Raw genomic sequence first — 23,705 nt, forward strand, 5'->3', positions numbered from 1 at the left:
CCGCTCCCACTCATTTCGGCCCCACTGCACCTACTGCTGCCACCGCCACTCGGTAGCCACCACCACTCGGTAACACTGCCGCGGAGGCGGGAAAGGCTCATACCACCACAGCTGCACTTGCCAGCCATGAGCCCAGCATCTGGTGCCCGTCAGTCAGCTGAGCGGCGCTCCCATTGTGGGAGCGCACTGACTACCAGGGGGCAGCTCCTGCATTGAGCGTCTGTCCCCTGGTGGTTAGTGCGCATCATAGCGACTGGTCGACCAGTCGTTCGGTGATTCAGTCATTCGATCGCTTAGGCTTTTATATATATAGACTACGGGCCTAGTGCACAAAATCAGGGCACTGGGGGGTTGTCCCTCAGCCCAGCCTGTGCCCTCTCACAATCCAGGACCCCTTGGGGGATGTTGGACTGCCAGTTTAGGCCCCCCAAGGGGTCCCAGATTGCAAGAAGGATGTAGCAGTGTGCCAAGAGGCAGGTGGCCAGGGAGGAGTCAAAACTGGGACCGGACGCCGCGTTGCTTGTGCTCACCCTGGCCTGGCCTGCTACACCTGCTGCTGCCACTCGGTAGTGCTGCCGCAGAGGCGGGAGAGGCTCCCGCTGGCACAGCTGCACTCGTCAGCCGTGAGCCTGGCTTCTGGCTGAGCAGTGCTCCCTCTGTGGGAGCACACTGACCACCAGGGGGCAGCTCCTGCATTGAGCGTCTGCTCCCTGGTGGTCAGTGCACATCATAATGACTGGTCGACCAGTTGTCCCGGTCGTTACATCGTAACAGTTGCTTAGGCTTTTATATATATAGATAATTAAAGTTTAAGTATAAAAAGCCACAGGTGTCTAGCGGCTACAGTATTGGCTTCCCCTAGAGCAGTGGTCGGCAAACCATGGCTCGCGAGCCACATGCGGCTCTTTGGCCCCTTGAGTGTGGCTCTTCCACAAAATACCACGTGCAGGCGCGCACGTACAGTGTGATTGAAACTTCGTGGCCCATGCACAGAAGTTGGTTTTCGGCCTGGGTGAGTCTATTTTGAAGAAGTGGTTCTAACGCCAAGCCACACTCAAGGGGCCAAAGAGCCGCATGTGGCTCGCAAGCCGCTGTTTGCCAACCACTGCCCTAGAGAATGAAATAATTCCCACAGGGCCTGATGGACAGTGTTCTAATGGGATTGAAAGAATATACTGTTGCCTTATTTCCAGATTTTCATAGTTTTTCTTAAGATGTTAACAGTGGACTTCAGAATGGGCTGTCTATAGGGATTGATGGGGACTACCCATTGTATGTCCACATCCCCAGAAAAGCACTTCTGTTTAGTTCCCATCAATCGTTGCCTTGTTGCCAGAGCTATTCATGTTTCCAGAGAAGCCAGGCATGTGGATTTTTATGCAAAATTGCTTAATATTTAGAGATTAGCCAATTGTTGATCTCTGCTGTGGGGGAAATTGACACTAATTATCCTCTCATAATCTGTTTATTTCTAGTTACTCTTATCAATATGCCACACCATCCAGCACTATGTCTAGCACATATTAGGAATCCCTCACCCCTGGTAGTGCGATTATTTTTAGTCTAATATTTTAAGGTACCTACTGTGTACTAGGGACTGGCTAGGAAGCAGGTCATTGTAAGGATGAAGAAGACACTGTCCTTACTCTCAGGATCCCCCAGCCTGACAGGGCCACAACACAAAGTGCTTTCTCAAGTTTGGTGATGGAGATGAGCACCACGTGCCCTGGGAGTCAGGGTGCCCTTGGCTCCAGCTGGACAGGTTGGAGAAGAGATGATAACTGAACCTTGAATAAGAGCTGGGCAGGTGAAGTGGAGTGGAAGGGGCATTTGGGGCAGAGGCACCAGCATGGTGCGAGGGGAGAGGATGTAGCTATGGGCACAGCAGGAGGTAGGAGGGAAAATTGGAGCAGTCAGCATCACTAGAGCTTAAAATCTGAGGCCAGAAGTGCCAGGAAGTGAAGGGAGAGAGGAAGCAAGGGTCAGGTCATTCAAGGTATTCTAGCCCATGATGGGAAGGGTGTCTTATCACTGCTTGATCAAGACAGTGGGATGAATGGGTGGATAAGACATTCATTCAACAAATAGTCTCCAATATTCGGCACTAAAGACACTGGCAATACAGGCAACTAAGGTTTACAATCTACTGGTAAACAAATTGTAAAAAAAAAAAAAAAAAAAAAAGTGAACAAATGCATAAATAAGACAAGATTCTAGATAGAATTCTTTAGCCTTGAAGAAGGGGAAACCAGAATGTGGGGGGAATGACTGGGAATTGAGCAGGGCATAATCAGGTAGCTGATCTGGGAAAGTGGGATTTGATCTGGGACCTGAATGTCAAGTAGCCAGTCATATGATGACCTACAACCAAGAGGACAGCATTCTAGGTTCTTAACTCTATGAATCATTTGGTAACATTTTTTATAGCCAGACTTTTTAAAAATCTACATATGGAGGAGAAACCAAGGTGGCGGCATAGGTGAACACCTAAACTGCTGCCTCGCACAACAATTTCAAAACTACAGCTAAAAGACAGAATGGACACCATCCAGAACCACAGGAAAGCTGGCTGAGTGGAAATTCTACAACCAGAAGGAAAGAGAGGGGCACACGGAGACTCAGAGGAGCTGCAAAAGGCTGAGGTACGGAAACACGCACGCGGAGAGGATGGGCAGCTGAGTGCCTGGCTAGCTTTCTCTAGCGGGAGAGAGACGGAAGCTCCCAATTGCACTGAACCCCAGTTCTGACTGCACTGAACCCTAGTTCTGGGCGAGACCCTGGGGTCCCAGACTCATACGGGGGGAGTCTGGACTGTCGGGAAAAGAGAGGAGTGCACAGAAACTCAGGGAGCCGCAAAAGGCAGAGGTCTGGAGGCACGCGTGCGAGTGTGCACAGAGAGAACTGACTGCTGAGTGTGCCACTGGCTTTCTCTAGCGGGAGGAAGAAGGAAGCTCCTGACTGCGCTGAACTCCAGTTCTGGATGAGTTTCTGGGAACCCAGACTCATTTGGGGAGAAACTGGACTGTCTGGCAGCACGCAAAACTCGAGGGTGGCTTTCTCTCAGAGGTGTTTGCCGTGATTACCGAGGGACACTGAGACCCAGGGGCCCATAGGGCAGGGCTGACAGGAAGCCAAGGCTGTCTGCTCAGTCCTGAGACTCCGCCCCATCCAAGCTGAGCACAGAGGCTTTTGCAATTTTGCAAGTCTTGTCTCATAAGGGTGTCTCCAGCACAGAAGTTCTCCCGGCGTAGACACAGCTGATCCTCAGCCAATTGGCCTGGAGGTCAATTCTTCCCAGTGATACCAACAACAATCAAGACTTAACTACAACAAGGCTGTACACACAGTCCACAAAGGGGTGCACCAAGTGTGTCCACCTCAGGTAACTGGGAGGCTGAGCCACTGGGCCATATAGGACACCTAGCACACAAAGCTACTCTACCAACTCAGGGAAGCAACGAAAATGCGGAGACAAAGAAACAGATCACAAACGGAAGAAATGGAGGAAAGCAAATGACTGGATATAGAGTTCAAAACCACGGTTATAAGGTTTTTCAAGAATTTCCTAGAAAAGGCCGATAAATTTAGTGAGACCCTCGAGGATATGAAAAAGAACCAACTAGAAATTAAACATTCACTGTAGGGAGTGGTTATAGGGTTAAGCCTCAGACTGACCTGCTGGCAAAGTCGCAAACAAGTCCCAGCTTGGAGGACACAGCCCTCTAAGCATAATTAAGCTTGATCTTGTGACTGCTCCCTAGATCTTTCCTGGGTAGCTAATGGGCTGTGGGAGGTGCAGCAAGTGCTGCCAAAACAAGTGAAACTTACAAGAACATTGTAAATTACCTTGTTTACCTCTGACTATAAAATAAACCATCAGCTTGCAGTCTGGATCTGTTCTGTGGCCTCAGCCAGGCACAGAAGATCCACCTAGACCAGCCGTGGGCAAACTACGGCCCGCAGGCCAGATCTGGCCCATTTGGCTGTTCTATCCGGCCCACGGAGCTGAAAGAGCGGAGGGTTCTCTTGCTCTCCCCTCCGCTCCTTTACTTTGAATTTATATTAGTTCACACAAACACTCCATCCATGCTTTTGTTCTGGCCCTCCAGTCCAGTTTAAGAACCCATTGTGGCCCTCGAGTCAAAAAGTTTGCCCACCCCTGACCTAGACCCAGCTTATTCTCTTTGTCTGTCTTTTCTTCATCCTTCACTGGCCCTCCCTCAGGCTCGCCGAACCCTTGGCTGTGCTGGCGCGGCACAATACACTGACTGAAATAAAAAATATTATACAGAGACCTAACAGCAGACTAGAGGAACACAAGAATCAAGTCAAAGATTTCAAATACAAAGAAGCAAAAAACACTCAACCGGAAAAACAAAAAGAAAAAAGAATCCAAAAATTTGACAATAGTGTAAGGAGCCTCTGGGACAACTTCAAGCATACCAACATCAGAATTATGGGGGTACCAGAAGAGAGAGAGCAAGATACTGAAAACCTATCTGAAGAAATAATGACTGAAAACTTCCCCGACTGGTGAAAGAAATAGACTTACAAGTCCAGGAAGTGCACAGAATCCCAAACAAAAGGAATCCAAAGAGGACCATACCAAGACACATCATAATTAAAATGCCAAGAGCAAAAGACAGAGAGAATATTAAAAGCAGCAAGAGAAAAACAGTTAATTACCTACAAGGGAGCACCCATACGATTGTCAGCTGATTTCTCAACAGAAATTATGCAAGCCAGACGGGAGTGGCAAGAAATATTTAAAGTGATGAATAGCAAGAACCTACAACCAAGATTACTCTACCCAGCAAAGCTATTATTCAGAATTGAAGGCCAGATAAAGAGCTTCACAGATTAAAAAAAAAGCTAAAGGAGTTCATCACGGCCAAACCAGTATTATATGAAATGCTGAAAGGTACTCTTTAAGAAGAGGAAGAAGAAGAAAAAGGTAAAGATAAAAATTATGAACAACAAATGCATATCTATCAACAAGTGAACCTAAAAATCAAGTGAATAAAAAAATCTGATGAACAGAATAAACTGGTTAATATAATAGAATCAGGGGCATAGAAAGGGAGTGGACTGACAATTCTCAGGGTAAAGGGATGTGGGGGGTGCGGGAAGAGACTGGACAAAGGTCATACACCTATGGATGAGGACAGTGGGGGGGAGGTAAGGGCAGAGGGTGGGGTGAGAACCGGGTGGAGCGGAGCTATGGAGAGAAAAAAGAGGAACAATTGTAATAATCTGAATAATAAAGATTTATTAAATTTTAAAAAAAAAAACAATTAAAAAAATCTACATATGGAAACAATTGAAGGGCATTTGAGAACAGAAGGGAGATAAATCACCTGTAATCTTACTACCTTAACATCAATTTTAATTTTAGTCACAGGGCATTCCCCTAGTCCAGACCCTCCAGCACGTGTATCTGATGTAATTGATCAATATCAACTGTAGCTTTAGTAGTCGCTCTTTTTACTTAACATGTATAAGCGCCTTTTGTAATAACCATATAATAACCATAGTCCTGACCATCATAATTTTCAATTTCTGCATTATTGCCCATCCAATATTTCACATTCTCCCTGTTACACATTTAGGTTGTTTTGTAAGTTTTCATGTTTATGAGCATAAACATTTTTACACATACATATTTTTCTTCTTCTTTTAGATAAAGTGTCCTAAAGCAGGATATTCCTGTGTCGAAGGGAATACATATGTTAGAGCTTTTGGTACAAGTTGCCAAATTGTTTTCCAAAGGAGTGAGAAAGGAGATAGTGGCAGGGAGTGTGTGCAAGTACGTGTGCCTGTGTATAAGAATATGAGCAGGCCACCCGGCCAGCGTGGCTCAGTGGTTGAGCGTGAACCTATGAACCGGGAGGTCACAGTTCAATTCCCGGTCAGGGCGCATGCCCGGGTAGCAAGCCATCCTTCCCTGTGAGCAGCTGTGAGTGGGGGTCTGCTTTGCCCTCTATTGTGTGCTCAGTGCCAGGCGCACAATAAGAGCTCCGCAGTGGAAGGAGTGACTGACTCCCACGCTCAGGTTTTGCAGCTCTAGATTTGCAGCTGAAGTGGTTGTTGTGCTCCAAAGGACAGAAAATTGCCTCATCAGGAATGAATGTTTTGTATTACTCTGCTTTGGTAGCTTTGGCTTTTGATTGGGGAAAAAAAAAAAAAACAAGAAACAAATGCTAAATAGATGTTTATGGAGCCCGGCCAGCATGGCTCAGTGGTTGAGTGTCGACTTATGAACCAGGAGGTCATGGTTCGATTCCTGGTCAGGGCACATGCCCGGGTTGCGGGCTCAATCCCCCGTAGGGGGCGTGCAGGAGGCAGCCGGTCAGTGATTCTCTCTCATCATTGATGTTTCTCTCTCTCCCTCTCCTTGGGAAAAAAAAATAATAAAAATAAATAAGTAAATAGATGTTTATGGAGATTGGACCAAGAAGGCAGGCTGAGCACTTTCAGCCTCCCCCTCCAAACCTCGAGAAACGACTGAAACGATCATATTAAATAAAATTTATTAAATCATCATGTTAAATGCAGTTTGTTAAGTCATCATGTTAAATGCAGTTAAATCATCATGTTAAATGCAATTTGTTTCACAAGCTGAGGAGTTCATTCTGTTGGTTCCAGGGATACAATTTTCATGAAATGCTTGCAACTAGCTGGTGATAGGGGAAATTGTACCTCTCTGCCGGTTGCTTGCTACTTTCAGCAAATCCAGGACTGGAAAAGCTGGATTGTGAATAAATTAATGCCTTATGTTACATATCCATTTATATGTGTATTTATACATCCCATTCAGGCCCTTCTCCACTCACTGGACCCAGGCTGTGATGGACAAATACAGGATTCATCAAGATCCCTGCAGGGCCTGGACTGAAAGACAAGCACAGTCTGGGTTCTTTTACTATTTTTCTACATTTTTATTTATTGATTTGAGAGAGAGAAGAGAGAGAGAGAGAGAGAGAGAGAGAGAGAGAGAGAGAGAGAGAGAGAGAGAGAGAGACATCGATTTGTTGTTCCACTTATGCATTCATTGGTTGCTTCTTGTATGTGCCCCAACCAGAAATCTAACCTGCAACCTTGGCTTATGGGGACGACACTCTAACCAACTGAGTTACCTGGCCCGGGGCCAGTCTGGGTTCTTATAAACAGCCTCTGAGACAAAGATTTGCGGGGAGCTGATTTATTAGAAAAAATTCCCAGGAAGGATGGGTAGGGAAGTGGGGAAGTGGGACCAGGAAGAGAGGAGACCACCAACCCAGGGTATGATAGCAAACAGGGGATCACTGTGGCTTAAATGTGGGGAGCTCTGGAGACAGTACAGGTCACACCTCAGAGGTGTCCCTATCAAGGGGTGAGGGACATGAAGGGCTTATATCCCCTGTACCCATCAGTACACAAACTGTCCCCAAGGACAGTAACTCAGCAACGCTTCTGTGTCTTCGTGTGCAAAGTGCAGTCCAGCAGGCTGGGGCCTGGCCTGCAGCAGAGACACAGACGCTGGCTGCTGGGAGCAAAAGCCTTGGAAGTGGTAAAGGGATTTGAGGGCTGGCGGATGGAGCTCTGCCAGCTCCTGCTTCAAGCTCACAGCAGTAATCACCATGAGAACAAACCCTGTGAAAGGAGACATCAACTTTAACATATGAAAGAACCAACATCTGAGAATGTGGATTTCATTGAAAAAGAGCCCTGACTGGTTTGGCTCAGTGGATAGAGCATTGGCCTGCAGACTCAAGGGTCCCAGGTTCGATTCCTGTCAAGGCATGTACCTTGGTTGTGGGCACATGCCCAGTAGGGAGTGTGCAGGAGGCAGCTAATCAATGTTTCTCTCTAATCAATGTTTCTAACTCTCTATCCCTTTCCCTTCCTTTCTGTAAAAAATCAATAAAATATATTTAAAAAAGAAAGAGAGAAGATGACTCTGGAGAAAGTTTAATCAGTCCCCTCCAGGACATAAAAGCAGGTATTTCATCTGCTGAATCAGACAGAGGTCTTGAAAATTGTTTTTGGTCACTGCCATTTTTTTTTTTATGAAGATGGATAACAGCAAAGTGGGAACAGCTGGGGAACAAACTCGTGAGCTGGAAGACCGAACTGAGGAAGTCCCTGAAAAAGAGAAAGTATGAAAGAAAAGTTAGGAACATGGAAAATAATGTCATAAGTTCCCACAGCCGCCTACTAACTAACATTTTCTGAATGAGTAGACAAAATGGATAAATGGGAGAAAAAATACTTTAAAAGATAGTAGAAGAAGAATTTCCAAAGTTAGTAAGTACAGGAGTCCTCAGAACAAAAGTGCCCCAAAAAGACTCAAGCAGGAGAAATGAAAAATGCTGCAGACATAGTGGTGACGTCATGGTGAGATTTTAGAATGCCCAGGACTAAAGGAAAGTCCTAAATCCTCCCAAGAGAAATGCAAATTATACACAGGAGGAAGGGGGCGTGTCACACTGACCTCATACTTTTCATCAGCAGTAGTTGATGGGAGAAGGGAGTGAAGCTAGATCTTTAACATTCTGATGGAAAAAGCTTGTGAACATACATTTGAGGTGAAAATAGTCACATGGGGAACCAATATAGACATTTCAGACAAGCAAGAACTCGGAAGAAAAAACTATTGGCAAACCCTGTTGGAAAGGATTACTAGAGAACACACTCTATGAAACAATAAAAACTGATTAGAGAAGAGCAGCAGCATAGAGAAGCAATAGGAAACTAAAGAGAAAATAAACTGGTAAAATGTTAAGAAAAACAAAGTAATAATCAGGATTCCCATTTATTAAGCAGTTAACTTGTGAAACAAATAGTAAGCTTGCTGAAGATCATCTTCAAAGAAAGTGTCAAACCAACGCACATTTCCAAATGGATGGCCTCTGTAACATCGTAATGAACTTCACTGGAAATGGGGCAATGCAGAGACAAGTCCCCCACGGTCATGACATGAGGACTTTGTTTCTATGGGGTCTGGTCTGTCAACTGGACCGGCAGTCTTTGTCCATGGAAGGGACATCCTGAAGAACACACTCCCACTGGTGTGTGCATTCTCTCTTCTCACACCACCGGTGCTCCAACTCTGTAAAACCGCGATTGACTGAGAATGGATTTGTCTAATTTGCCCTCTGGTCTTTCTCTTACAGCACAAATTATTCCACTGAAACCTGCCAAAAGCTTTCAAACCTTCAGCACTGACTGGGAAGTGAAATTGAATAACAAATGAGCTCAAGTCATGGGGGAAAGTCTTGTTTGAAAAGAGAGGCCCCAGCTGCATTTGAACCTTTTTTCTTTTTTTTTTTTTCTTTTTTTTTTTGGTGTTGTGGGTTTTTGTTTGTTTTGTTTTGTGTGGTTTTTTTTGTTTTGTGTGTTTTGTTTTGTTTTTTTGCTTCAGACCCCCTCCTTTATGACACCTCTTAGGACCTTTAAACGATTTGCTTTTCTGGGAATGATTCGATCCACTTGGAGTCAGCCGCCTCTTCCAGGGCAGGCAGCGGTGTGAGGGCGGCCGCCTTTGTTCCAGGAGCGTGTCCACTCATTAAGACAGCACGAGTTTGTTTCCATTTCGGGAGCTTCAGTGATATCCGTCTCTCCAGGGATTAGAGGTTGTTAATTACTTTCTGTGAAAGAGGGAGCCCGCAGTGGGACGGCTTGGCAGGTCCGCTAAAAATAGAGGCTATAGGTTATTTTTAAAAACCCTCATCCAGGGATCATGACTGTGAGTCACATTTATCTCTGGAGTGTGCCTGCTGAGGGAAAACCACACGGCTCTGTGGACTTTTCCAACCCTCCCTGAAGCACAGCCATCCCTGCAGAACAGTCACAGCTCCCCACCCAGGAGGGAATGGAGAAGGATCTGTGTACATGGAATTGTAAGACCCAATTTAGTTTACAATAGACATTCCGTATCCAAAGAATGTGCACTATTTTCTCAGCCATAGCTCTGAATATATATATTTCAGAAAGGAAGGGAGAGGGAGATAGAAACATTAATGATGAGAGAGAATCATTGATTCTTAAAGAGAATCATTGATCGGTTGCCGCCTGCACGCCCCACACTGGGGATTGAGCCTGCAACCCAGGCATATCCCCTGACCAGGAACCGAACTGTGACCTCCTGGTTCGTAGGTCGATGCTCAACCACTGAGCCAAGCTAGCTGGGCCTCTCAGTCATAGCTCTTAACTAATGTTTGCCATGCGGCCGTACGCTCTCCTTACTGTTAGCTTCATGGAGCTCCTTTCCCAGGAATGTTTGTAATCTGCTAACTACTCATGGAGAAGGAGGTCCTCGGCACGGGAGGTATCCGTCTTCTCCAGGACATCAGCATCACTTGCTTACAGAACATTAAAAAGAAATTTTGAGTGATAAATGCATGAATCTACAGCTACTTGTGATTAGGCTGTTCTGGCTAAAACAGAATACATTATCTGTAAGACATACTTCACACTCCCAAGGCACTTTAAAATAATGAAAACATATAAAATAATATCTAAGTAATTAAAGTAATGGCGAATAAAAACTCAGCTTTATACGGAATTGCCTATTGGAGTAATATATCTCTTTTTATAAGCCCTTGGTGATATTGCTATTAATTTTTAAGTAACAAAATATTGCTCTGGAACCAAAAATGGGGTATTTAACTAACACATACACTATTAATTGCTTTGCAAATGCAAAGTGCTCAATTCTAGTTTATGGAAATAATCCATGGAGTTACCTAATAAAATCCCTGCACAGTGCCTACTTCTGAGTCGCCTGGGCAGTGAGGAAACACCCCCTCCCTACTGAACCCATAACAATAGCCTCCTTAGACCCCCTGTCTCCTCTCTGAGCTGATTGGCCTGCGTCAGGAAGCCTGGTTTGTGCACGCTCTCTCACGCCCTCACACAGTCATTCTTTCCATTAGCCCAGCCCCTTCCCTGATGACTCAGGCACTATTTATTCCCCCCTTCCCTTTCAGCCCATGGGTTTTCTGAGCCACAAGTGGGACACTTCTTAAAACGATAGCACCCTCTTATAGACGATATTCTGTCCCCAGACCAGCCTGTTCTCCTGGCAGCCTCCTGCCGTCTTGATGTCTCTAGTCCCCTGGGTCCCAGGGTATTGGCCTCACGGGCCCAAGTGCTCTTTATTCACCAGCCAGACTGTGACTGACTCGGCACCTCCTGAGTTCCCCAGTCCCAGTGAACCCATTTCTCAGTGCCCCACTGTATACACCAAGGAGCAGGGGGGAAAGGGGGGACTGGGGTTTCGAGTCTCGGGTGCATAACTTCAGCAGGCACTCACTCCTGGAGTCAGGTAAGTGCAGGATCAGTGCCTCCTTAAATTGTGTGTCTAGTGCCTCACTCACCTGCCCTAGCCCTGATTCATTCACAATCCAGCTTTTCCAGTCCTGGATTCCCTGGAAACAGCAAGCAACAGGCAGGGAGGGGAACTGTGGTGGAAGAGTCCCTAAAAGTAGGCACAGGCCCCCTTTTCTTCAATTTCCCCATCCCACCAGCTATTTGCAAGTATTTCATGAAAAAAAATGTATCCCTTGGGCGGGTGGGAGTGGTTGGGGAGAGGTCAATGGGGAAAAAGGAGACATATGTAATACTTTAATCAATAAAGGATAAGTAAATAAATAAAAAAGAAAAGCTGTATCCCTGGCTTGTGAAACAAATGCTGCTTAACACAATGAACTGTGTCTTACCAGCTTTTCTATAAACTAGTTAGAGGGAAATTTTCTAACATTTTGAAGGATGTTGTTGTTCCTCTTAGTGAGTTTCAATGTATATTAATATATTAAAGGTTCTGAGAATCCTTATGGGGGGAGGGGGGGGAAGCCAGCCACCTGTTTAAATTTGTTTCAACCAGCCTTTGACCACAGAACTTTTGGTGTGTGTGGGGGGAGACACCTGTTAATGTCATGCAGAACAGGCGTTGGGAGGAACCTGGTTTGGGAAACCACGATGGAATAGACTGAGCTTTAGATTTAAGACGGGAGACATGGATTTGAAGCCTGGGCAGGGGTAACGGCCCCTGCACTCTAGTCACCCTGCCCCCAGATCTGTACATGGAGGGGTTTGGATCAGATGAAGACTAAGGGCCCTTCCAGCTATAGATACCAAAACCCTCTGGCTATCTCTTCCTTCCTGCACTGGTGACCTCCCTCCCTCCGTGGGTCCCAGGGGAAAGGAATCTTTATGTAAAAATGTGCCTGCCCCAAATTGGTACTCAGGGAGCAAACTTTTAAGTGGTATTTCAGGTGAATTCAGGGAGGCAGTCTCAAGTCAGGAAATTCGCTCTCCTTAACTATGTCAGAAACCCTCGTGGCTCAGTGGTTGAGCTATGACCTATGAACCAGGAGGTCACAGTTCGATTCCCCAGTTCAATCACCCGCCCACCCCGTCCCCCCACCCCCATTGCCCCGGTTGCAGGCTGCAGGCTCAATCCTGGGGGTGGGGGGGCCGAGTGCAGGAGGCAGCCAATCAATGATTCTCTCTCATCATTGATGTTTCTATCTCTCCCTTTCCCGTCCTCTCTGAAATCAATAAAAATATATTTTTTAAAATATGTCAGAAACCCAATAAGTAAAATCAAACATAACTAAGAAGTGTGACTCCTCAGCTGGCTCGGAGGCTGAGAACAAACCCTGTGCCAGGGAGACCGAACAGGGGTCCTCAAACTACGGCCTGCGGGCCACATGCGGCCCGCCGGGTGCCGCTGCCTGTCCTGCTTAGCAGCCGACTCGTCCCGGGCCCGCAGTGCGCATAGGAATTTGTTCATAGTTTTTTTTTTTAAACTATAGTCCGGCCCTCCAACGGTCTGAGGGACAGTGAACTGGCCCCCTGTTTAAAAAGTTTGAGGACCCCCAAGCATGTCAAACTCAAAGGCTAACACAGGCCAAATAAACGAGGCATGCGGCCCGCTGCAATTGTGGCTTCTTGCCCTAAACCGGCCAGAAGTGTGGCTAAGGCTCAGGTTTGACTCTGCGTCCGTGTAGCGACTTCAGGTCATTCCAGCTTTAAGACACCGTGGCTGTCAGCACTGACTGTCAGCCTAATTTTTATCCAAATATATCAATACTTTTAAGGCCAACATAAAAAGGCAAGTATTTGCTCCTTGCACCAAAGTAGCCAGCTTTTAAATAATAGACTTTTCCTGGATCACTAAGAACCACCCTTGATCATTTTTCTCTCACGTTTTGAGAGATCTATTCTAGTTTAAAAAAAAAAATAGTCATCCAAAATGCATATCACTTGGCTGTCTTCCCAGCCAAAAGCCAAGACACTTACGGGAGTTATATTTATTCCTTCCGTGTAAAAGTTTTTGTTTATTTTGTCTTGCTGTCATTTATGTTTGAGTCAATAGACAGAACTTCTGTGATGCTGTTTAACAAAACACCTAGTGAATACAAGCCCCGCAGCTGCTGCTGACAGTGGCTCCAGGAGATGGGACTTAAGCCCATGGAATTCACTCAGGGTTTTCAGTGGACAACTGTGGCACCTTACCCCGGGAGGGGGGACTCCCGTCCCAACTGAAATCCCCTATCCTCAGCGTAATAAACCTGTCACCACGGCCATAAAAAATTGGTAGGGGGCGCTTATTAAATGCAGGTCCACCGTGCTCCGTGGCCCCACCCCCACCACTGCCTGGTGGTGGTGCCCCAGGCTCGGGGCTCTGAGCACCTGCAGGCTCCATCCCCATCCCATCCCCCATCCGTACCTTTTATACCTTTCAACCTGTGCCTGGGAGAGGGCAGTGGGCCCTCCCGCTCCCCTTCCCTAGGCAGTGGGGTCAAGTTCTGAGCTCTTTGGAGTTCAGGGTTTCCTTTACAAGGAACCAGACCCTTGTAGAATTCTGGTTTATTCTGGAATCCACTCAGGATAGATACAGAGATAAGGACCCAGGTGCCCTGCCCTTGGAGAAAAGAGGAATCCACCAAATGAATGTCAGTTCTATCAGAAAGGGTTACTATTTCTGAGATAACAATCTTCCACCCACCCCACCCCAGTCCCTGCTTTTCTCCATCCCACCCCTCACCACTACGCCAGCCACCAGCTGCCAGCCCGTCAGCTCCCTGCCCCAGGGAAGGGATGGGCCTGGGCAGAGCTGACACAAAGGTGTAGGAGAGAATTGGTGTTTGAGGGAAGATCTCGAGAGAGGAGATCAGGAGAGAGTCTAGAAAGGGAAGCCATGTCCAGCCAGCGTGGCTCAATGGTTGAGTGTTGACCTATGAACTAAGAGGTCATGGTTCGATTCCCGATCAGGGCACAAGGCCAGTTGCAGCTGCATCCCCCACGGGGGTGTGCAGGAGGGAGCTGATCAATGATTCTCTCTCATCACTGATGTTTCTATCTCCCTCTCCCTTCCTCTCTGAAATCAATAAAAATATATTTTTTAAAAAGAAAAGAAAGAGGAGCCAGGCACCCTGCTTCCTAGCAGAATCCCAAGAACAGCAAAACCCGAAGAGGTTTGTAAACCCTGAGGACGGGGGTATCTGTGCCCTGCTTCCACCTGACACGCTCAAAGTTGGCCAGACCTCACAGAGGCCCTGGCTCTGGTGTGTCCAGGCTGAGCCATCTTCGTGTCTCTGAAATGTCCACCTCAAGCCCAGGCCCAGAGCCAGCAGCGCGAGGCCTCCACCCAGCACAGGGCCCAGGGGGGCCACGTGGAGTTCAGTGACCCGAGTCATGAGCCGGGACCCAAGAAACCCCTCCAGTGTCCTGACCATACCTGAGCTTCCCCTGGAAACTTGAATTAGATTGAGCTTCCACCACTCTAGGAAGGATCGGAGCTTAACATAGAAACGAGTGAGTTGTTTTCAAGAGTAATTTGTGTTTATTCTCTATCAGAGGGATGGGCTGATATTTCTGTCCACAACCCAGGCTGGAAATAGGGGGGATTGGCCCAGCCCTCACAGCAGCGCAGGTCCCACGGTCCAGAGTTCCCCTCCCGCCACCTCCTCCCCAATCTTCCCAAACTAGTGAAACCTTGGCCCTCTGAGAAGTTGATTGCTTCCTTCCCCAGAAGCCAGAAACCTACGTCTCAAGTGGTCAGTGTGAATCTAAACTGGGGCCTTAGGAGAAAGGCAGGGCGGTGTGATGCCAAGGACTGTTCCAAAGGCCACTGGTAACTGACCACAAGGAGGACCGGGAGGGGAGGACTGGTTTTCCCGAGCCTGGACCCAGCTGTTTGTATGTGAGTGTAACTGAAGGTAACGAGCGAAGGGGACACGTCTGCCTTTTTCCATTTACCCAGATTCCTGGGTTTCTTTTCCTTCAAGTTTTCTTTTTTTTTTTTTTTTTTTAATATACTTTATTAATTTTTTACAGAGAGCAATGGGGAGGAATAGAGAGTTAGAAACATCAATGAGAGAGAAACATCAATCAGCTGCCTCCTGCACACCTCCTACCGGGGATGTGCCCGAAATCAAGGTACATGCCCTTGACCGGAATCGAACCTGGGACCTTTCAGTCTGCAGGCCAACGCTCTATCCACTGAGCCAAACCGGCCAGGGCTCCTTCAAGTTTTCTGTGGCAACAGATTGAAGGTAAGCAGAAAGGTTTAATTTGTCCCGTCTATGAGCACATTGTCCCCCCACCACCGCCCTTACCTTACGAAGGTAGTAAAAATTATGCGCACATGCCCTAGCTGGTTTGGCTCAGTGGATAGAGCTTAGCCTGTGGACTGAAGGGTCCCAGGTTCAATTCTGGTCAGGGCACATGCCCAGGTTGCAGGCTCGCTCCCCAGTGTGGGGCGTGCAGGAGGCAGCCAATCGATGATTCTCTCTCATCACTGATGTTTCTATCTCTGTCTCCCTCTCCCTTCCTCTCTGAAATCAATAAAAATATATATTTTTTAAAAAGAACAAAGATTCTTAAAAAAAAAAAACACAAAACACAAGTATGCACACACACTTAAACCCTGACAAAATACCAGAGTTAAAAAGGCCAAGCTCACCTTTTTACAAACATGGGAAATTGGATCTCAGACTTCATAGTTTCACTGAACTCCAGGACAGGTGTCCCCCGCTCTTCTCAAGTTTGCGTTACCCCGGCTCTTTGACGAAAGCCTGCGTGAGTGCCTGTTTTCATAGCCCGAGAAATCTGAGGAGGAGTTCCGCTTTGATGGAAAAAGCTGAAAAGAAAACAGTGAGCAATTAGAGAGGCAGCAGTCTCCTAAGTGGGGAGAGTGGCTGCTCCAGGCTCCCCCCCCACCCCCCATCTTCCCCGCCCCGAACTACACTCAGCAGCTCGGCATCAGGCTGCCATGGCTTAGAACTGTGTCTGAGCATCTGTGCTCTAGCTCCACTCATCGTGTGATCCCCTCCCACGATGTATCCTAAGCTCTGGGAAAGGCCTAAGAGAGCTCACATGGGTGTGACGCTTAGTGTAACACTGGACGTAATTAAGCACGTTGGTATAATTTTGTGGGTTATTTTCTGGGTCCGTGAACACTCAAAAAAAAATGTTTTCATTCATTTAAAGGTAACTGCTTCTTTGCTTTGCACCATTGCAACTTACAAACGTTTCATAGGAACGCTCTGCTGTCACTTTGTGGGGGAAACTGTACTCCACCCATCTATGTTGGCGGACTGCTCTTTTCTTTGGAAAGAATGCTTTAAAAGGCAAAGGTCTTAAAGTCAGGGTTTTGCCTGGGTCCCTATCTGCGGTTGTAGAGTGCCTCACCTCCCGCCTCTGTCTGCGATGCGCACCAACTGTGAAAAGCCACGACCTAAAGAAAGATGGGGAACATTTGGGAGCTTTGGTGCAAACTCCCCAGGAATTGTCCAAGTAAGTGCCCGTCTCCTATGGTGGGAGTTGGTTGGAAGGTCCTAGCATCAGTCCTTGTTCTCTGTCATTGCCACTCCTGTGCCGCCTTCTCTTCTCTTAACCTGGCCCGCTTCTCCAGTCATTCAAAGCAGGAAAACTTCCTTCGGAAGATCCACCTAGCTCAGTGGTCAATCGGCAAACTGCGGCTCGCGAGCCACGGTGTGCCGCTCTGTTGACTAATGAGTTTGCCAACCACTGACCTAGCTCATCAAAACTCGTGTATGTGGAAACCTGAGAGCACCTAAATAACTGGTTCTAACTATCCGTTTAGCCTTGTCCCTCACTGAGAGATTCGAGAGCTGCTGAAACCCCAAAAGATAAATTCCTGAGTTGAGTCTCCCTTCCCAGGGCCTACCATCTGGTGAAGGTGCTAAGGAGCAGGGATGTGCCCATAGGAAGGAAGGAATCGGGGGACACAGGAGTGGAGCGTGAGTACCACGTGGGCCCGTGATTAAACCCTGGGCGACACCACGTTGTCTGGACTTTCAACCAAATCTGGTTTGGGTTTTACTTCTTCAGGTTTCATTAGTCACTACAAATGAAAACTAGTTAGGCTCTTCCAGGACATATCTTCCTCCCTCCCTCCCTCCCCCCCTCCCTCCCTCCCTCCCCCCTCCCTCCCTCCCTCCCCCCCTCCCTCCCTCCCTCCCCCCTCCCTCCCTTTTTCCCTTCCTCCCTCCCTCCCTTTTTCCCTTCCTCCCTCCCTCCCTTCCTTCCTCCCTCTCCAGGAGCATTATTAAGCATTTAGAGCAGGGGTGGGGAACCTTTTTTCTGCCAAGGGCCATTTGGATATTTATAACATCATTCACCAGCCATACAAAATTATCAACTTAACAATCAGCCTGCTGTATTTGGTCAAACATTTAGTTAACTCACCCCTAATGCCTTGGCAGGGCCAGACCAAATGATTTCCTGGGCCTTATAAGGCCTGAGGGCCGGACGTTCCCCACCCCTGATTTAGAGAGCGCCTGTCACACCATCAGTTTTGCACACCCTCAGCTTTACACTTCCAGGGACCCGAGAGCCAATGTGGAACTACCAATGTTTCCACCAAGTTGCCTCCAAGTAATGGGGCTCTGGGCTCCAGCTAAATTCCAGAAGGAGAAGGCAATTCAACGATGGCATCATTTGTCCCTGTTGGTAGCTATTATTAATATATCTTTTTAAACAACCACAGTGCCTATATTGTCTCCATCTGAAAGCTTGACTTTACCTCTTCCAATGTAGTCACGGAAGAAGGAGCAAAGTGGAACTTCCTTTTCAATAAGCTCAATGAGCAAGAGAGAGAACATGACATGCAGATTTCCCCCAGTGACAAAAGCTGAGTCAGTTAGAAAGGGCAGAACTATGCAATGCATATGATGTGCGAGGGATTTGGCATTTTCGTTCCAGAGTTAACACGTAGGGTAACGGGAGATTCTCTTTGCTGTAGAAAAACCCATAGCTTGCATTTCCACCCTATTTTGGTCTCTATTTTGATTTCCACCCTAGCATTTTATTATCAGCATTTGTAACTCTGAAAATATGATAGAGTGATTTTTATTTTTTACTGACATAGAATAAAAACATTGCTTCATCAGAGCATTGGAAAAGAAAAAATAATTCTGTCCAGTTTTATGATCTGACGTCGTATTAAAGTGATTGATTGGTACTCTGCATGTCTTTTTCTGGGCTTCTGGTAACCCTAGTAACATTTAAACCATCAACTATAAGACAATTGCCTTCTGAAAGAAAAGGAAAATGTGGGGGGTGTTTGCCTGCCTTCTTCAATTCAGTACCAAATAGCAGTATTTGAACTAGTTTCTGGGAAGTGCAACCCGACAAATTCAGGGCCAGCATGAGGCAGAACCAGCACATGTGTTCCTTCGTCTCTCACTTTCAGCTCGTTCCATTTGGTTCTCTCCTTTCCTCCCAGCCCTCGTTTATTATGAAGTACTAAACCTGAGAACTAAGGAAAGTGTTTGCAAGCTGGGTAAACATACGAAAGTCAGTTCAGGAAGAAAGGAAAGAGAAGAGAGGACACAAGGACATGGCACAGCAGAGCGGAAGAGGCTCAGTCTCGGCGTCCATGGTCCTGCCTGAGAGCCCAGCTCCGCCTGGCAGCAGCTGTGTGGTCCTGCCCCGGGTCCCTTCCTCTCTCTGAGTCCTAGTTTCTTTTCTTTTCTTTTTTTTTTTTTTTGTAAAAAATGGTTTATCAATTCCATTTTTGTATAAAATACATGGGAGAAAGCCAGCCAATCAACACACCACTGTTGCCACGAGAAAAGATACTTTTATCAAACTTCGTGTCTAAGAACGTACAAATGTTTCTCTTACCATGTCTACAGTAATTGTCTATGCTGTTCCATTTAACTTTTTAAAATTCCATATATCCCCAATATTTCTTCTGTCCTAGTTACAGTACAATGTCAGGGAGGAAGAGAGTTAAAACAGTTCTCTAAGCAGTTTTCTGCTGACCCTTCTTTCCAATCAGAGACTTATGGATGTGAGGGATCACCCCCCCACCCCCCCCACCCCCCCCCGCCAGCTATGGTGGCCTTGATGAGAGAGTCCAACTCTTCATCCCCACGGATCGCGAGCTGCAGGTGGCGGGGAGTGATGCGCTTCACTTTGAGGTCCTTGGAGGCGTTGCCCGCCAGCTCCAGCACCTCGGCAGTGAGGTACTCCAGGATTGCGGCCCTGTACACGGCCGCCGTGGCGCCGACCCTTCCGTGGCTTGTGGTGCGAGTCTTCAAATGTCTGTGGATGCGGCCCACGGGAAACTAGCCCAGCTCTCTGTGAGCGAGACACTGCCTTAGCCTTGGCCTTCCCACTGTCCTTACCAGCTTTGCCGCCGCCGTCGCCGCCGCTGGAGCCCGGACCTGAGTCCTAGTTTCTTCCAGTGAAAAATGGAATAGTAACATTTACCCCAGTGGGTCTGCTGGGAGAACTACATGAGACGATGTATCTAGAACACGGGGTTTGCCCAGCTGCTGTGGCTCAGTGGTTGAGCATTGACCCAGGAACCAAGAGGTCAAGGTTTGATCCCAGGAAGGGCACATGCCCAGTTGTGGGCTCAGTCCCCATTAGGGGGTGTGCAGGTGGCAGCCAATCAATGATTCCCTTTCATCATTAGGGGGTATGCAGGTGGCAGCCAATCTATGATGTTTCTCTCTCATCAATGTTTCTATCTCTCTATGCCTCTCTTTCTAAAAAACTCAATAAAAGCACATTTTAAAAATAAAAAACATGTAGTTAGTGCTCGGTCGATGGTTCTCCCTAATTAGCCCGTGTAAGTTAAGGTGTACGAACTTGGTAGATTGTCACTTTTCATGGGTATATTTTTGCTTTCAGGTTTTTATAAGACTTCTTGATGCATAAACTCAAAAGAGGAAGCCCTGGGGGATTTCCCACATTGTGGCCGATCAGTTGGGAAAGATTTGCTTAGGACATCAGGGCCTTCAGGGAGTTTTTCCAATTACACCACCAAGGTATTTTTTCTGGTATTTAAATAAGACCCACACTGTATCCAGGGCTATCTTTGTCACCAAAGAACTTCTGGCTTCTCTGTTTCTGTGGGTGATATCATTGTGCCATCATTAGGATAGGTGGTGGCCTGGGGCATGGCACTCAGAGAGACATCTGGGGCTGAGGTGACCTCTATGATGAAGGGCAGGCTCTTCTCCTAACCTCCTCCTAGGGCAGTGGTCGGCAAACGCGTTAGTCAACAGAGCCAAATATCAACAGTACAACAATTGAAGTTTCTTTTGAGAGCCAAAAACCGACCTCTGCGCATGGGCCACAAAGTTTCAATCGCACTGTACGTGCGCGCCCGCACGTGGTATTTTGTGGAAGAGCCGCACTCAAGGGGCCAAAGAGCTGCATGTGGCTCGCGAGCCGCAGTTTGCCAACCACTGTCCTAGGGTTCCAGGGTTATGAAACGTCCGTACACCTAGGACAGTGCCAGCTTACCCCTGCTGTCCCTGAGCAGTTATTCATCGCAGCTCCTCCCTGTTCATTCTCAAAATTATCCCAGTTTGGATGGTAAATTACATAGTTACCTTAATCAGAGTGAACTTTATGTGAGCAAGGACAGTAAGTCACAACAGGGGCATTGATGAAGGACCTCATTCATAGACTCTCAGGTGCTTAGATCATATCAGTGTTAAGATACACCGCCATGGCATGTACCACTAAGAAAGAATAAAGCCCACCATGTTCGTTTGCTAGGCCTGCCCTTGCAGGTATCTGCATTTCTAACCGGTAAAGGGTCAATCCGAATTATTAACTGGTATCCACCTTATAATGCGATTGAGCCGGTTAATAATTCGAATTTTGTAATCAAAGAAAACACGATAATTTCAAGAGAAACATCAAAAGTGCTTTATTCAAAGTAATGTCCATCGCTAGTTACACATTTCCCCATCTTTCAGGTAATTTGTGGATACCGTCCCAATAGAACTTTTCTTGTTTTGAGGCAAACCATTCAGAGACCCAATTTTCCACTTCTTCGTATGTTTTGAAATGCTGCTCAGAAAGTGCGTGTGCCATGGATCAGAACAAGTGGTAATCTGAAGGAGTAAGGTCTGGTGAATACAGCGGGTGGGTTAATACTTCCCAGGCAAGATCTTTTAACGTGTCTTTAACTGGTTTTGAAGTGTGTGATGGTACGTCATCATGAAGCAAAGTTACTTTGCTGTGTCTTCTGGCCCATTCTGCTGGTTTTACGATCAAAGCGTGGTTCAAATTGATTATTTGTTGTCAGTAGCGATCAGTATTAACGGTTCCACCTGGTTTTAGAAGCTCACACCTTCCTGATCCCACCAAACGCAGAGCATTGTCTTCTTTCCGAAGCAATTTGGCCTTGCAGTCGATGTTGATGGTTGACCTGGATCAACCCATGATTTTGTGTGTTTGGGATTCTCAAGGTAAATCCACTTTTCATCGCCAGTCACAATTCGATGCAAAAAAGACTTTCTTTTGTGCCGTTGAAGCAACATTTTACTGATGACTTTTTAGTTTTCTGTTTGTCTTTGGTTCAGTTGATGTGGCACCCATTTCCTTCCTTTAAAATCTTTCCCATTGCTTGTAAACAATTGGAAATTGTTTGCTTAGCAACGGTTAATCTTTCTGCAAGTGACGCGCATCTTCATCCAATAATGGTTGTAATTGTTGGTCTTCAAACTTTTTCAGTTGACCAGGATGTCCTTTGTCTTTCACATAGAAATCATCACTTTTAAAGCTTTTAAACCAGTGCTCACAAGTATCTTGAGATGGAGCATGTTCACCATAAGCTTCCCGAAGTATACGATAACTTTCAGCAGCACTTTTCTTCAAAATAAAGCAATGAATTCCCGCAAATGCTCTTTTTTTGGCACAAAATTTGACATTTTTAAGTGTAAAAATACCCATGATGTTAACACCTTCAGAAAATTAGACATATGAAGTTTTGAAGCTTGTTGTCAATATCAACAAAATAGTATACACATCAAATCGTATATACATCAACATATGTGTAACTCCATCTATTGAAAAAAATCCGCATTATTAACCGGTACACCTGGTAGATGGCTGTCTGCTCCCTGTGTCTTTTTTTTTTTTTTTAAATATATTTTATTGATTTTTTACAGAGAGGGATAGAGAGTTAGAAACATCGATGAGAGAGAAACATCGATCAGCTGCCTCCTGCACACCTCCCACTGGGGATGTGCCCGCAACCAAGGTACATGCCCTTGACCGGAATCGAACCCAGGACCCTTCAGTCCGCGCCGACGCTCTACCCACTGAGCCAAACCGGTTAGGGCATAGAGTTAGAAACATCAATGAGAGAGAAACATCGATCAGCTGCCTCCTGTATACTCCCTACTGGGTATGTGCCTGCAACCAAGGTACATGCCCTTGACTGGAATCGAACCTGGGACCCTTGAGTCCACAGGCTGACGCTCTAGCCACTGAGCCAAACAGGTTAGGGCCCCTGTGTCTTTATAAGCTCTTCCCTCCCTGTGTGTGTGTGTGTGTGTGTGTGTGTGTGTGTGTGTGTCCTAACCTCCTCTCCTTTTAAGGACACTAATCATATTGAATTAGGGCCCACCCTGAAGACCTCCTTTCATCGTATCACCTTTTCAAAGACTATATGTCCACATACAGACACGTTCTGAGGTCCTGGGTGTTAGGATTTCAACATTGTGGGAACATAACACCCACCATTTACACTCTGGTGCGCCATGAGTTGGTAGCTGTATCCTGATGTCAGAGAGATTACAATGTGAGCAACTGTATGGCTCAGAACTGCACAGCTCTAAAACACAGTCGGTGTGGAAGGGGGACAGCTAGTCGCATGCTCTGTGCTTGGGTGATGGTGAGCACAGAAATGTAGAAACCTCTTCATCTGGAACCGTCACATTCCCCCCTCCACCCTCCTGAGGGACCTGGGAGAGGAAGGGAGAGCAAAGCCGCCCAGATTGTGATCTTGATTGCTTCCCCTCCCTGGTGTCTCACTTCCTGCCAGTTCTTCTTTTGTAACAATGCCCATGACTGCCCCTTCCTCTCTCCCCACCTACACCCGCATCAGCCCTTAGCTCATACCTGGACGGTTTCCATGGCTCCTGAACCGGTCTTCCCACTTCCATCCCCTTCCTCTCCCTCCGCATCCACCCTGACTCAAGCCTTGGTCAGCAAGATGACTCTCCGAACTATAGCCTTGGTCACGCCACACCCCTTGTAGGAAGCCTTAGCCGGCCCTTCACTCCTAAAGAATGAAAAAGAGACGTGTCTCCACCTAACCCTGAGCCTCCACGCTCCGTCTGGCCCAGCCTCCCAGCCTGCTGCCTCCATGACCCTCCAGCCTGCCTTTCCACCTCGGGGTGTCTGTCTGCTCTGTGCCCCTAGACCGGCTGGCT

At 46.9% G+C, this 23,705-nt stretch overlaps 1 pseudogene across 1 annotated transcript; it reads right to left on the minus strand.

Annotated features, from left to right (window-relative positions):
- Positions 1-19,264: 19,264 nt before the first annotated feature.
- On the minus strand, positions 19,265-23,406 carry LOC308251872 (histone H2A.V-like; annotated as a pseudogene). Its single transcript has 2 exons — positions 23,392-23,406; positions 19,265-19,695 (listed from the first exon to the last, which is right to left on the minus strand). The product of its transcript is annotated as a histone H2A.V-like (transcript).
- Between the last annotated feature and the right edge of the window lie 299 nt (positions 23,407-23,705).

The sequence above is a fragment of the Plecotus auritus genome (assembly GCF_963455305.1).
Source record: "Plecotus auritus genome assembly, chromosome: 6".
In the NCBI taxonomy this organism is placed as follows: Eukaryota; Metazoa; Chordata; class Mammalia; order Chiroptera; family Vespertilionidae; genus Plecotus; species Plecotus auritus.